At 45.3% G+C, this 16,661-nt stretch overlaps 1 long non-coding RNA gene across 1 annotated transcript; it reads left to right on the plus strand.

The window, feature by feature from the left end:
- The first annotated feature begins 4,849 nt into the window (after positions 1-4,849).
- LOC311243650 lies at positions 4,850-8,814 on the plus strand. The gene is made up of 3 exons (XR_014620664.1): positions 4,850-4,901; positions 5,067-5,115; positions 8,741-8,814. It is a non-coding gene; the product is annotated as an uncharacterized lncRNA (long non-coding RNA).
- Positions 8,815-16,661: the final 7,847 nt, after the last annotated feature.

Raw genomic sequence — 16,661 nt, forward strand, 5'->3', positions numbered from 1 at the left:
AAGACAGCTAAGATGAGCCCCTAAAGGATATTCAACTTTTAATGGAAGAACAAAACAGAAGGAAAAGATAACTTCACAAAGGCAACATGAATATACATAGATCCAAAAGGACAAAGATCAACACTTAAATCCAAAGAGAAGAGGGTCTATACCAGAGAAAACAAAGTAGCAAGGAGCCAACGACCGACATCAGCTAAATAGGCTAACTGCAAATAGAGTAACCAGGTACTGACACCAGGTACACACCGTTAGCTACAACAGCTAGCCGGCCCGTTTGGCTCAATATAACGTTAGCTACGTTAGCTAGCCGGCCCGCTTTGGCTCAATATAACATTAGCTACAACAGCTAGCCGGCCCGTTTGGCTCAATATAACGTTAGCTACAACAGCTAGCCGGCCCGCTTGGCTCAATATAACATTAGCTACAACAGCTAGCCGGCCCGTTTGGCTCAATATAACGTTAGCTACGTTAGCTAGCCGGCCCGCTTGGCTCAATATAACATTAGCTACAACAGCTAGCCGGCCCGTTTGGCTCAATATAACGTTAGCTACGTTAGCTAGCCGGCCCGCTTTGGCTCAATATAACATTAGCTACAACAGCTAGCCGGCCCGTTTGGCTCAATATAACGTTAGCTACGTTAGCTAGCCGGCCCGCTTGGCTCAACATAACGTTAGCCAACATAACGTTAGCCTTAGCCACGATAGCTAGCCGGCCCAGAGAGAGAGAGATATATCCACGGCGGGAATAGAATAGAGTGCATTAAAAACTCACCAAACGTCCAAGAGGATGGAGACAACCGCGTGGAGTTGACGAAGTTCATCTGCCGAACGACCGTCCTCTTCATCTTGGCATAACAATGCTGCACGCGCTCTCTCTAGGTTAGCTAGCGCTAGTTAGCCTTTAGCTAAGCTAGCTACTAGCCGACATGGCTATCCCGACTGAACCACACGTTAGCACTCGATATTATAACGTAGCTAAAGCTAACTAGCTGTCCCTGCCTTTAGCTAAGCCGACATGGCTAGCCTGACTGAACTGTCTAACATGCAACAACTTTCATCTTCAGTCCATTTGCCGAACGACCGTCCTCTTCCTCTTGGCTGGCATAAGCATAACCTCCAATGCTGCATGCGCGAAATAGTCAAACGCAGCTGACGCACGCCGGCCGACTGTACACATGTAACCCCTCCCTTCGTTGAAACCAATAGTATGTCTGCTGCAGAGCCCCAGAGCTCCAATAGTGAGTATGTCTGCTGCAGAGCCAGGAACAAGTCAGACACATTCTACAAACGTGTCTAATGTGAAATATATAAGCATATAAGCAAAACTAGATTTTAGGTCTGTGATGAAAAAGGGCCTCGCGGGAAGGGGGGCCTCGCTTCCCGCGAGGCCCTGTGCGACCGCACTGCTCGCACACCCCCTGAGGCGGCCCTGTATATATTAGTGCTGTCAATCGATTCAAATATTTAACTCGATTAATCGCATGATTGTCCATAGTTAACTCGCGATTAATCGCAAATTAATAAAAAAAAAAATTCTACCTTAAACAGATCTTTTTCAAGTTCCAAGTTTTAATACTCTTATCAACATGCATGTCAACAAATGCTTGCTTTATGCAGCCATTTAACACAAAAGGATGACCCTCATGCATTGCAAATTTGCATCAAATTCAAAACTGAGTGATGCACAAAATAACTTAAAAGAAAATAATAATTTAAAACAATGAACAAAGTGTGCATGAAATAATAGGGGAAAGAAAACGTTAGGAACTTGTTCACCCACACAAAAGCTGAGTAATCACACACCCCCCCTCTCTCACACACACACTCTCTCAGCTCTCTTTCTCTCTTGCCCCTTCCTCATCTCTCTCACCCCCCTCTCTCTCTCTCTCTCTCTATCTCACACACACACACACACACACACACACACACACACACACACACACACACACACACACACACACACACACACACACACACACTTCAGAAACAAACATAGTATCAATGAGAGCATCAATAATACACCTGAGTGAAGTCTAGTAAAAAAAAAAAAAAGTTTGAGTGAGTAATCGTGAGTTAAAAAAAATAGTGGCGTCAATAGAATCGGGCGATAACGCGTTAATACCGTGTTAACTTTGACAGCCTATATCCACCTCTGTCTGCACATACCTACATATAATCCCCTTTACATATCTTTAGATACTATATATCTGTACCTATCCCGTACCTACTCTTACTAGTTACACTGCTGGCCAGTATGACTTACAAAGTGTATATTACTATTGCACTTTACTGTTACATTTGCACTCCAAACTTATTTTCGTTGTACTATACCTGTGCTATAAAAATGACAATGCATTTGAATCTAATCTAATTTTGATCAGTTGCAAATTGCTTTCACGTTCCCTGGGGGGTATGGGGGGGGACTCTGCACACGGTCCTGCGTGCTCTTATAAGGAGCTGGCGGGGCGTTTATGTATGCAAATTCACGTGTATGAAAATGCATGTTCAATTTTAAGAACTTCATTCAAGGGAGCGCAGCTGAGAACACTTGGGCTGTTTAAGAACACGCGTTCATGCTTTCTTAAGTTTGTTCTTACGAAGTTCTTAAGAAGATTTTAGTCGACGGCGGAAAATTCGTCTGGTTTCGGCTGTCCTGACTGGTGGGAAGTTCGTTCCATCATTGTGGAGCTAGGATAGAGAATAGCCTGCTTCTCCTTGATGATGACCCCCCAGAGCTCAGATAGAAGTGGGTCTCAGGCGGCCAGAAGATGCAGAGCGTAGGGGTCTTGAGGGTGTGTAGTCGGAGACCATTGACCGGAGGTTCAGTGAATATGATCGCTGCCCGTGTTTAATAAAAAGTAGCAAAAGGATATTTATGCGAGTGCTGGCTATTTCTTTAAACAGTCACTGACTATAGCCCTATTTTAATTAGATTGTATGCATGGTTGCCTCCGCCATCGGCATGTGAATGAATGTGTGAGTGGATGTGAGGTGTAAGTTGTAAAGCGCTTTGGATAAAAACGTTACATAAATGCAGTCCATTTACTATTTGGATTAGTTCTATTGGGGGAAATTCTTGTAATATAATATTCATATGCTATTTGTGTAATTTCAGAAGACCCTTTATATGAAACAAGGGATCTCTGTGATTTCCCCTCAAACGACCCGATGTAAAATATCATAATCTACACTGCTGCCAATGTTACATGACAGAGATGAATGGTTGGTTGGAACTGGATCGCTATTATCAGATGACCTCTTGAGTTTGGTGGAGAACAGTCATTTGCTCCAATTATTTTACCGTCCAGACTTGTGGAGAGAAGATCCCACACGCTGTCTTCAAGCTTGCAACTGGAACTTGTTTATTGTTAAAATTACAGATGCTGTGGGTAATAATTATAATTACAGCACCTCCCTCAGTGGACGCAATCCAGTAGGCGTATGTAAGTAGTATAAGACATCTCAATCTGACAGTGGCTCAGGAGGTAGAGCAGTCATCTGGTAATCCGGAGGTTCCCGGTTCGATTCCCGCTCCTCCCAGGCAGCGTGTCGAAGTGTCCTTGAGCAAGACATTTACCCCCTAACTGCTCCCGATGAGCAGGTCGGCACCTTGCATGGTTGCCTCCGCCCGTCGGTGTGTGTGAGTGAATGGGTAAAAATGTGAGGAACAAATTGTAAAGCGCTTTGGATAAAAGCGCTATATAAATGCAGCCATTTACCATTTAAACCAATCTGACTGACAAGGTTTTCATCCCGACCTGTGAATAGTTGTAATTACTCTTACTCTTAAAGGAACAAGCCAACTTTTTGGGAAATTTGCTTATTTTCCATCTATCCTGGAGTTAGACAAGCAGATACATACCCTTTTCTTCTCTGTGCATGCATTAGGCTTAGGGAACAGCCGCGCCTTTAGCCTAGCTTAGCGTCATTCACTGGAAGTAGGTGTGCCAGTGTAGCCTAGTTCCCAACAGTCACGAAATACACTCCAAATACAACTCCAAAACTTTCCTGTAAACATGTTGTGACCTGTGTATTTACCATGTGGGGAAACAAATTTAAAATTAGACATTTTCGTTTTCTAAGCAGATATATACTCGGAATAATTTTTTGCTGAACCACTGCTGCCTGGGCGCAGTGATTTCATCACCTCAAAAGCCCTGTTGGGATCGTTTTGGGAGTGTATTTCGTGACTGTTGGGAACTAGGCTACACTGCTAGGCTACACTTTTTTTGTAATTTAATTGCTGTCTTTTTTTTGTCACGTAAAAAAAAATTTAAAAAGTTTACTTACTTTACATTCAGAGCGCTCTGTCAGGAATGTGAGTCACCTTGTGCGTAGAACCGCGAGGCACTCTCACATAGATAACAAATACAGAAAGCTGCCCCCAGCTGCTAAACTGGAGAAAGTGTTTATCCCCCCAGCTCTCATCTGTACTCTAGTGTATAATGACAATAAGCTGTGGGGCCTAAAGGTTAAAGAAAGGTCACAGGTTCGATTTCTGGACCAGGGGGAAAATCCGGCGAGGGAGAAGCAATGCTCTCCCCTCCCCCTCCCTCAACATCCACTGTTTAATTTCCCTTGAGCAAGGCACTTACAGTAAGCCCCAACTGCTCCAGTGTAGCTGCTCAGCAGTGTCTGACTGTGGTTGTCCTGGGCAGCTCCCAGATGTGAATGATGTGTGAGTGTGAAGCAGGGCTGGGCTCAGCCTGGGTGAAGAACTGTGTGACCAGTGTGTGTTAGAAGTATTTTACCGTAAAGTACATGTATTTTATATGTGACAAATAATAAACAAACTTGAAAACATGAAACTTGGGTATCTTGTGGTCTGAATACGGTGTGTCTTTCTCCACAGTAACCGTTGGCACCAGTGAGTTTCAGAAGGTTAGCAACATCTTTCTACAGGTATGACGAGATGGTGCAGCGCCATACACACACACATACATGCTTGCACATGCACAATTGCACACACACACACACACACACACACATACATCTGTGTCGAATGCACATACACACACAATTAGAAAATAAAGTCAATCTGTTTGAATATCAACTCCTCTCTTTCAGCTGAAATTGGTCATCAGGAAGGGGAATTCCACCGAGAACGTCTATATGGGTGAGTCTCTGTTGTTGTTGTTGTTGTTGTTGTTGTTGTTGTTGTTGTTGTTGTTGTTGTTGTTGTTGTTGTTGTTGTTGTTGTTGTTGTTGGCAGATCGGTAGTCGTTACATCTGGGAAGATCAGCCTAATCACAAGCACAGCTCACTGGGATGGGTTTATTGGAAATGACGCAGGTATTGGACTATAGCTGATGGTTCTGTTTATGTCAATGGCACTGATTCAGCAGACGTGAGTTTTTCATTATTATATCTTCAATAAACTGAACCGATTTCCTTATGTATTTGACTAATACAATGGAAAACATGATTATGGTTATGATGGTAATTATGATCATTTGTTTAGTGAAGGAGAGGATCATAGAAGCCCTTCAGGCTACGTTATGAGTGCGATAGTAGTTTTCTTGACAGTAGTGCGGTTAACCCGATTAACCAAAAAGATTTGTTATAGAACTTTGATACAGTATGCCTTGCCTTCAAATGCCCCTCCAGTTTGAACAATGCCCCGGCGTTTTCTTGGTGGTTAAAGGCCACCAAGGCCCGCCATGCTGGAAGAAATACAACTACACTATTCTGTGGCCTCTGTTGCCATGACAACACTAGTAGCACTAAGACTGGCAACATCGGAACATTCCATAGACGAGAGCCGTGAAAACCACCAACCGCTAAGCTATCCAAAATGAATCCTTTACCACCTGCAAGTATGTACGAGGCCTTGCTTGTTAGGAATGCACGTGTGTATTGTATCTCGCGGCTTCTTCCGTCCCCTGTTGTTGTGCCCGACGTGTTGAATACACAGCTTACATTGAAGCGCAACATATTAGGAACGCCTCCTCTTTCCAAGCTGACCGGGGGAATCCGGGCAACGGCTATGATGCCTCATTAACTTTATCTATGTTGCACTCGTGGAGAGAGAGTGGAGAGGAGAGAGGGTCTCTTTTGACTATCTTATAGCCTTCATATACACACAAATGTGTTTCCCGGTTTCAATAGGTTAAACATTACATGTATTAGTCGTCACAAGGTTTAAAGGCTTTTTAAAAGAAGGCAGGTCTCTCCATTTTTTTACCTACTTTTTCTCCTTTTTCTGTGATTTTTCTCCCATCCCAATTTTCCTCTCCCTCCCCTGTCCTGATCGTTGCTCGCATGTACCCCCCACTGGTCGGTCGTAGGGAGGATAGAAGCCCATCACATGTCCCCTCCGATACATGTGGAGGCAGCCAGTCGCTTCTTTTCACCTGCCAGCGTGGACTCTCATTGGCGAGGTGTAACGTGTGGGAGGCGCACACCGCCCCCGCCATTTCCTGTCTTTGCTGTGCAGGCGCCCTGACCGACCCGTAGGAGTCGCTGTTTACAACGACCAGACTACCACCCATCGACTCCCCTCCCGCCGACTCTGCCAATTGAGTCAGTATGACGGCCGGCCGGCCCAAGCCGGAGGCAACGCTGACAGCCGGATTCGAGATGGTGTGTCTCTTGCGTTGGTGACGACGAGCGCAATGTCCGCTGCGCCACCCAGCCGCCTGAGGTCTCTCCTTCTTTTAATCAATTCTATTCCTACCACAGGAAATGGGCAAGCAACAAACTAAAATGCCACAACACAACACCGAAGCTCTGCCTAAGCCAAAACAAGCTAGAGCTACCATGTTTAGTATTTGGTTGAGAACATCCTGCCCAACAAACGGGCAATCACCATTAATCGCCATATTACCCAACAGGTACTCACCCAGGAGGTGACCCACAGGAACAGCCAACCCCGCTCCAATAACTCCCATTGAGGGAGTCTGACTAAAATCCTTCACATATGGAACCCATATTCAAAGCCACTTACCTATAAGTAGTAGGCACTAAACTACTACTAAACTAGCACTAAACTACTACTCTTACCTCACTGAGAAGAAGGTAGGGGGTGACAGTGGCTCAGGATGTCAGAACAGTCATCTGGTAATCGCAAAGGTCCCCGGTTCGATTCCCGGGCAGCATGTCAAAGTGTCCTTGAGCAAGACAATTAACCCCCAATTGCTCCCGATGAGCAGGTTGGCAGCACCCTGTATGGTTGCCTCTGCCGTTGGTGTGTGAGTGAATGTGAGGAACAAAAAATTGTAAAGCGCTTTGGATAAAATCTGCTATTTAAATTCACCATTTACCCTTTAGGTTACACAAAATGTAGTCCCTGCGAAAAACATGTGACTACACAAACTTCTGCGACCACACGCCAAAATGATCAATTAAAATTATTTATTTAAACGAAATAATTAAACAAAAACCAAATGACCTCGTCGTGGGATGTGTGAGATTAGCAGATCAGTTGTGTAAAAGCATGTGTGGATGAGTGGAAATGAAGAAGGGTGTAGAGGTGTGAAGAAAACCAGGGAAAGAGAGAGAGTGTAGAAGCCAGGTGAGAGGAGAGTGAACGGCAGCCATTGCTGCCTCTCTCATACACCTGGGCCACCCAGCCCAGTCGCACAGCAATTAGGGCTGACGGGCCGTCCAACTCAGCCCACCACAGTGTAACTCTGCCCACCACAGTGTAACTCTGCCCACCACAGTGTAACTCCGCTCACCACAGTGTAACTCAGCCCACCACAGTGTAACTCCGCTCACCACAGTGTAACTCCGCTCACCACAGTGTAACTCAGCCCACCACAGTGTAACTCTGCCCACCACAGTGTAACTCTGCCCACCACAGTGTAACTCAGCCCACCACAGTGTAACTCAGCCCACCACAGTGTAACTCAGCCCACCACAGTGTAACTCAGCCCACCACAGTGTAACTCAGCCCACCACAGTGTAACACACAGGGTCTCCAAGGTCTCGCCAGGCTGAGAACACACAGCGTCTCCAAGGTCTCGCCAGGCTGAGAACACACAGCGTCTCCAAGGTCTCGCCAGGCTGAGAACACACAGCGTCTCCAAGGTCTCACCAGGCTGAGAACACACAGCGTCTCCAAGGTCTCGCCAGGCTGAGAACACACAGGGTCTCCAAGGTCTCACCAGGCTGAGAACACACAGGGTCTCCAAGGCCTCGCCAGGCTGAGAACACACAGGGTCTCCAAGGCCTCGCCAGGCTGAGAACACACAGGGTCTCCAAGGTCTCGCCAGGCTGAGAACACACAGGGTCTACAAGGCCTAGCCAGGCTGAGAACACACAGGGTCTCCAAGGTCTCGCCAGGCTGAGAACACACAGTATGCCACATCAATGTGGAACGCCCTACCCAAAGCTGTAAAGGAATGTGAATCACTACCCACTTTCAAAAACACTCTCAAAGAACACCTACGGGAGACTGCAATTCGAAACTGGCCCCTACAAATGTCCTAACCCAGTTGTACAGTAAATGACCAAGTATGGCTTTGTCAGTATTCCAAAGCTTGATGTAAACAAGACGAAAGTCTTTCTCTGGTCTGCATCCCCTTAACAATTGTATGTATTGAGCTGTACTGTACTGTACCCATTCTGCAATCTGTTAATACACTTTTCAATCAATCAATCAATCACACAGGGTTTCCAAGGTCTTGCCAGGCTAGTGTCTCGTTCCTGGGAGGCGTACAGAGTACTTAGAGGCGATGACGTACAGAGTACTTATGGTGTAAATTGGTTGTTTTTTCTTTTTCTTTGATCTCCTCCAGAGTTGACGCTCCCCCAGTTTTACAACTTTCTACACGAGATGGAGAGAGCCAAGGCCAGCATGGACTGCTTCACCTGAGTGTGTGTGTGTGTGTGTGTGTGTGCGTGCGCGTGCGCTTGTGTGTGTGTGTGTGTGTGTGTGGAGATGGAATCTCAGAACATTCCGGAGTCATTTATACCCATACTGTACATTTATGTCCTCGTCTATTAATAATAAATGTCTGAAAATGAAAGATTCGGATGCAGTGGTATTCTTGCAACTTCTTTCTCATGTGGGGAATAAAGTTGGTGGTCATTGTGTGGGTTTTCATTAAGTATTTATGAGGAAATTATCCATCACTACCAGGACCTCTTTAAGACACAGTGAAGAGCACAATTGTCAAAATACTACTTAACCTTAAACCCTTTCACATATGGTTTCACATAATAGGATTTTGGGAACTGAATGTTCTGTGGATGATGTAACCATGGCTACTGCTCATTGAAAGCTATAGAGCGTTTCATCGAAATTGCATTGCTTGGGAACAGCTTAAACTTGGGACAGAATTACTATTGGATAGTCACTGGGAACTATTCGATTACTAATTGAAAGTCGCATCTGGATCCCTCTCAATACACTTAGAGAAAGGGAAATAAACAAGGGGATGTTTTTTTGAGACCAAACGATATTTGCATAAACAAATCGAATTTTAAAATAATTCCCAGCTTGAACCCCCGTTTATTTCCTGTCAGCATCGATATTGGCAAACGAGAGAACTTTCCAAATAAATTATTCCATGATGGTTCAGTAGGAACGGTCTGGAACACGGTGAGGATCCTGCAGGACTCAGGTCCAGGTGTGACTTGTGACGTGACTTTGACTCAACCCTCTGTGACTAAGGACTTGACTCAGACTTGAGTTTCTGTGACTAAGGACTTGACTCAGACTTGAGTTTCTGTGACTTGACTCAGACTTGAGTTTCTGTGACTTGAGACTTGACTCTGACTTGAGTTTCTGTGACTTGACTCTGACTTGAGTTTCTGTGACTTGAGACTTGACTCTGACTTGAGTTTCTGTGACTTGACTCAGACTTGAGTTTCTGTGACTTGAGACTTGACTCTGACTTGAGTTTCTGTGACTTGACTCAGACTTGAGTTTCTGTGACTTGAGACTTGACTCAGACTTGAGTTTCTGTGACTTGACTCAGACTTGAGTTTCTGTGACTTGAGACTTGACTCTGACTTGAGTTTCTGTGACTTGAGACTTGACTCTGACTTGAGTTTCTGTGACTTGACTCAGACTTGAGTTTCTGTGACTTGAGACTTGACTCAGACTTGAGTTTCTGTGACTTGACTCAGACTTGAGTTTCTGTGACTTGAGACTTGACTCACACTTGAGTTTCTGTGACTTGAGACTTGACTCACACTTGAGTTTCTGTGACGTAAGATTTCTGACAGCATTCCCCAAATTAATGTGCAAGGATTCTACTGGCTTCTCTGAGCCTTTTTCATGCACTTTTTAGTCCACTTTTTGCACATTGAGATAAAGTCTCTTGACCTCACTGGTGCTGGTTTCTCAACTCTTACCAGCTTCAGGCGTTATAGTTATTCAATTGTTGGCCCTAAGGTAATCCTGTAAGGAGTTTGATGTCCAAACTCATTTTGTCAAACTAAATGAATGTGTGCAAAATGCTTTTAGAGTTATTGTAAATGATTGTGTGTGAGATTATGTGCAAAATAAAATCGGCATTGTTTTTTGGTGCTGTTTAATGTGCCAATTTAATGTTGCCTCTTTTCCCTGTGTAGATAACTATAGATACAGAACAACTATTTTAGGGGATTTCCACTCTGGGTCTCTCTTGTATTTATCATCAGGCCAGAGATATAACTAAACTAAACTACAACTGACTAACTTTAAGCTCCAGCGTCCCGCTTTACAAAGGTACACTGAGCCACAAAAGGCGGGCATCAGACAATGCGGGTCAAAGGTTGTCACTCCTACCAAACACACACTTTCATTAGTCGTTAAACCTGCCCTCATTGACTTCCTCTCTGCACTTCCCCCTCAGGGGGGGAACCCCGCTGCCATCTTAAGTACCGACCATTACTATGAAAAACGGCGAGATCGACCCTTCAAGGACAGAGGGGACGAGTCAAAAGCAATGTACATTTTTCATAATTTCCTGTGCGAGAACCAGTGACCGAACAACTATATACAAGTGTAAGTAAACAAACAATATCAAGATAATTATAATAATCCTAGACAAAGATCAACAGGTCTGTGATATTTTCAGACTCATTACTCTAATTACCCCCCCCCCCCCCCCCCCAAAAAGCTTTAGGTGTGCATTTAATTTCATTCCCCCGCTCCCCCTCATACCCCGCCCCCTCTGCTCTGCGGATTGGCCACCTGTGTGACGTGCAGTGCTACTAATTACCAAGGGCTGACTGAAAGACAGAGGGCATGGCAAATGGCCAAGGAGTAGTTCTTTTAAAAAAATGGAGTGAGGGTAGTAGAGCTACATGTCAACTAGCATCCTGCACCGCCGATACCTCTTATTAGCAGAGATGGCTTTGGCACAGTCAGGTAGAGGGAATGAATCCGTTATGCCTCAATCTGGTAAGTGAGTTTAATGTCTCTTTGCGGTGAACATTCCCTTTTAACTCATTGACTGCCACGCTGTTTTCCCATCTTTACTCAATGGCGCCAGCGTTATTTACCATTTTCGCGATGTTTGCGGACCCATCGTGTGTTCTGTATTATAGCTATGGAGACAATAGTATGGCTCATTTGACCGGCATTGTTTATAGTCCAACACTGACAAACCAGTTCATTTCTACATACTTTAGTTTGTGCGCTATTCCACGCTACACATCGCCCCTTTTCAAAAGAATCCAGTCTTTTTCTAGATGACGTGTTATATGCATATGCCCAATTCGTTCGGGTTGCTCGCCTGAAACCTATATTATTTCCAAATCAGGTATATACCATATATAGATGTTTCTTCACAAAATCATCAAGGGGGAGGGGTCATTTTACAAAACTGCATCATTACCAAAAGCATGTTTTAGGTTCGGTAAAAGACGACGCTGTGATCGATACAAAAGCATGTTTTAGGTTCGGTAAAATAGACCTTACCTTAGTCAGAAGGTACTCCAAAATGAATAATCCCAGTAATCCCATCACGATCGCAATTATTCGTGTGCATTGGGCACGGCTAAAATACAGGAAACAATAGGTTCAGGCGATCGGACCTCCGACAGATTGCTCTGTGCTGATTCACTTTGAGGGGGAGGGGTTGCACAGAGAGAGAGCACAGAGAGAGAGATACCCAGAGACTAGAGCTCCAGTTCAAAAGGTAGGTGATACTGCCACCGGGCGGGATTCGATCGTAATTGCAATTTTAACGTAGGCAGTGGTGCCAGGGAGACACAGACAGGTCCGTGCGAGTGTTTAGAATGGGGATCAAAGGAAAAAGATCGAAGGATCTAAACCCGATAAATCTCGGGTATGGCGCTCAACGGTTGGATTCGAAACCCGAGAAATCTCGGGTTTGGCGCAGAAAGAGTTAAGCACCCCAAAAGTGTCTGAGGTAATGTACAAACGCAGTAGGGCCACCGGTCAAAAACAGAAGTGTCAGAATACTGTATAGCATACAGAGAATGTGCAGGGGTATGTAACTATCTAACCGCAAATATACAACAATTACCCTTCATATAATTAGTGTCTACTGGTCTGTTAGTTATAACTATGATGCCATCAGAACAGCAGCCAGAAGTGAGTTTACAGTCTATGGGTTTACCTGTTGTCTGTCTCATCTGAAGCTTGGGATATCAAATGTTTGTATTTGGAATTATTAGAGGAATTGTTTTTTATCCTTTTCTTTTTTTAAGCTTTTAAAGCCAACACTTAACTAAAGCCATTTATCGTTTTCTTCAAAACACAAATGTAAACGAGAACAATCACACACACACACATACATAATGTATATGTTTATATATTCCCTCACTCCCACCCCACCCAAAGGGACCACACTTCAAAGATCCCCTCCACATGTATTTTAAACCCTTACTAAATGTTCTACATTGAATAACGATTTGTATAAATATGTTTTTTTCCAACAAAATATTCAATACACGACTGAAAATGGCTTAGCAGCACCTCTACACATTACTCTCGTTGAGAATGTAAGGATCTATGAATAATGCAAATGATCAATCTACAAGGAATTCCAAGTCGGCAAGACATGTAAATACCTACTCGGCTTTCTGTGTACGCTGAAGCTAAAGGTGTCGAGTTACCACGTATTGGACCGTGACTGAGAGGTTCAACCGATTAATGAGTGACATCACACATGCAACTCAGATTTCAGGGAAGTACAGAGAAGCTCTCCCTCTCCAGGGGAAGAAGGTGCTCTGGTAACAAGTTCTGCACAAATAACAATAACAATCTGTCAAAGGCATGCCTCCCAAGAGGAAAAACACATTTCTGACTGAGTGGAGGGGATCTTTAAATCAAATATCTCCCCCCCATGCACACCTCACCCCCCAGGGACTTGTCCCCCCTAGCCCATGCCCACCTCACCCCCCAGGGACTTGTCCCCCCTAGCCCATGCCCACCTCACCCCCCAGGGACTTGTCCCCCTAGCCCATGCCCACCTCACCCCCCAGGGACTTGTCCCCCTAGCCCATGCCCACCTCACCCCCCAGGGACTTGTCCCCCCTAGCCCATGCCCACCTCACCCCCCAGGGACTTCTCCCCCTAGCCCATGCCCACCTCACCCCCCAGGGACTTGTCCCCCCTAGCCCATGCCCACCTCACCCCCCAGGGGCTTGTCCCCCTAGCCCATGCCCACCTCACCCCCCAGGGACTTGTCCCACTAGCCCATGCCCACCTCACCCCCCAAGGACTTCTCCCCCTAGCCCATGCCCACCTCACCCCCCAGGGACTTGTCCCTCCTAGCCCATGCCCACCTCACCCCCCAAGGACTTCTCCCACTAGCCCATGCCCACCTCACCCCCCAGGGACTTGTCCCCCCTAGCCCATGCCCACCTCACCCCCCCAAGGACTTCTCCCCCTAGCCCATGCCCACCTCACCCCCCAGGGACTTCTCCCCCTAGCCCATGCCCACCTCACCCCCCAAGGACTTCTCCCGGGCCTAGCCCATGCCCACCTCACCCTCCAGGGACTTGAAAGCACAGCCAAATTGGACCGCTCATACAACATCCACATCCCAACCTTCCCCCCGGCTAAGATCTTCCTATATGCCTGTCACAAACCGGCTGTACGGCGATGACAAAGAGGGAGATGCAGACAACCAAGATTAAGTAACCAAAGGATTTATTCCACCAACAAAGACAAGGAATATTCAACAAACGAATCTAATAGTGTCCCTGGAGAGCGCACTGGTCTGAGCTCCGCAAGCCTTTTTAAGACGGAGCAGGGGAACACCGGGCCCAGGTGTCTCCCAGTGCGCTGATTTGTTCGCCTTTGTTCTTGTTCGCGGACGACTCAGCCCTGCTGGTCTCTGACAAGAACAAGTTACAGGTTGAAAAAGCCCTCAGCTCAGAACTCGGCAGAATCTGCACCTGGCTCGCTGATAACAAACTATCATTTACACCTGGGTAACACAGAGTCCATTCTCTTCGGATCAAATAACAAACTCAGCAAGACCGACGGCTTCTCAGTTACAGTGGGTGACAATATTGTCACAAGGAAAGATGAAATTACATACCTAGGTTCCATCCTAGAGGCAAATCTTTCCTGTGACAAAATGGCATCCAAGGTAATAAAAAAAGTCAACCAACGAACTAGATTCTTGTACCGGATCTCCTCTCTGGTAAACAAGAATACCCTGAAGACTCTGGCAGGAGCACTCATTCAAGGGTACTACGACTATGCTTGCACCTCATGGTACCAAAGCACCTCAAAGGCGCTAAAAACAAGATTACAAACATCACAAAACAAACTGGTCAGACTACTACTTGACCTTACTCCTAGAACCCACCTCACCCCTGCCCACTTTGACTACCTAGGATGGCTTAGAGTAGATGACAGAGTACAGCAACTTGCAATGGGCCTGGTCTACAAGATACACTATACGACTAAGGTACCCATGTACATGTCAAAATACTTCCCAAAGGTCAGTGAATACCACAACCACAACACCAGAGGAAGCTCAACAAATCATGTTAAACCCAGATTTGGCTCAAACAAGGGACTAAACACGTTTCGCAATTATGCCACATCAATGTGGAACGCCCTACCCAAAGCTGTAAAGGAATGTGAATCCCTACCCACATTCAAAACCGCTCTTAAAGAGCACCTACGGGAGGCTGCAATTCGAAACTGGGCACCGTAAATGTCTAAATCCCCACACCCCCACCCCCTCCTAATAGACAGTCTCCTCCCCACCGTATGTATATATTCTCTCCCCACCGTATGTATATTTCTCTCCCACCCTCCCCCAATTAACTCTGGGCATGCGCATATGGGCAAGTAGGCAGTGTAAAAAGGTCAAGGTGCAAGATGCCCTCCGTTATATTTGCCCTACAATAAATATAGTTACAATATATATATAATCTAAAATCAAATCTAATATATATAATCTAAAAATGCTAAATATATGCTCTGATGTATGAGTATACAGTATACACATAAGGTGCAGTATGCATAAGGTATGTATATGCCGTGATATGCTTCATACGTTATATATATTGTCCGTTTAGGTGGTAGTCAGACACACTCAGTGATGGAAGTTCCTAGTAGTTGGATGTCTGGCAGCGGTCCCTGCCCACTGTTGTGGAGCCTGATGGCCGCTAGTATGAAGGACTGGCCGAGGTGGTTGAGTGTCGGGGGGTATATGAGTCTGTGACTGAACGTGCTTCTCATCTTGACTACCTCATAGTATTTTCCTGACTGAATTGACATAATTGTACTGGATCTTTAATGATTTCATCAGCTCAGCAGTCAGAAGATTTATCGGCCCTTCAGGGCATCTCTCTCATCAACAATAAAGAGGCTCCACTCTTTTGTCTGTTGGCGCATCTCTTGACTCATCTCAATTGCTTAATCTTTGGTGGTAACACATGTTGGTGTTATGATCTCACACACATTACCGAGACCAACTGCAGTCTTTGTACCGTCAGCCACCGGAGCGGTGCCTTGCTCAAGAGCACATTGGCGGTGCTTGTTCATTGTGGCAAAAAGAAAGCGCTTCTCCTTTACTTCCCAGAACAGGACTTTCTGAGCCAGTCCAGGGAATCAATCCGGCAGCTCTCCAGTCACATACACTGGCTCACGAGTCCACAAGGACTAGATCCAGAGGTCACCACTTTGTAGCAGATGATTGACCTATCTCAAACCCCGCCCACTTTTCTTGATAATAATAATAATAATAATAATAATAATAATAATAATAATAATAATAATAATAATAATAAACTTTATTTGTATACAAGGATTGCAGCTCAAAGTGCTTCACAGCAGTAAAATGAGCACAAAATTGGCAGATCAAGAGCAATGCATAAAGTGCAGACATAAGACTACGCATAAAATAAGCATAAAATGAGCATAAAATAGACAAAGTCCTCCCTAGAAAACCCTAGAAACAGAACTTGGGACACTCCTCTACTACTGAGGGCAAACATGAAATGAACAAGCATCCGAACACAGGAAACCAAGCCTACTTAAAGGCACGGCACACCTGCTGACACCAATCGGGTGGCAATCAAGCCCACACACCTGCCACGCCGCAAGGCAATTAACTGGTGTCTGGTGATTGACAGCTCACAAGAGAAAACCCAAAATACATCCAAAGGAATAAACTAAAACCAAACCCACATAGACCACCTAGTATTTTATCAGAGCCATAGGTCTTCTTTCTCTCTGCCTTTTCCCCCTGCATCTCTACAGACTTGCTTTCACTTGATCCTCCAATCACA

This window comes from Notolepis coatsorum, assembly GCF_963971535.1.
Source record: "Notolepis coatsorum genome assembly, chromosome: 17".
In the NCBI taxonomy this organism is placed as follows: Eukaryota; Metazoa; Chordata; class Actinopteri; order Aulopiformes; family Paralepididae; genus Notolepis; species Notolepis coatsorum.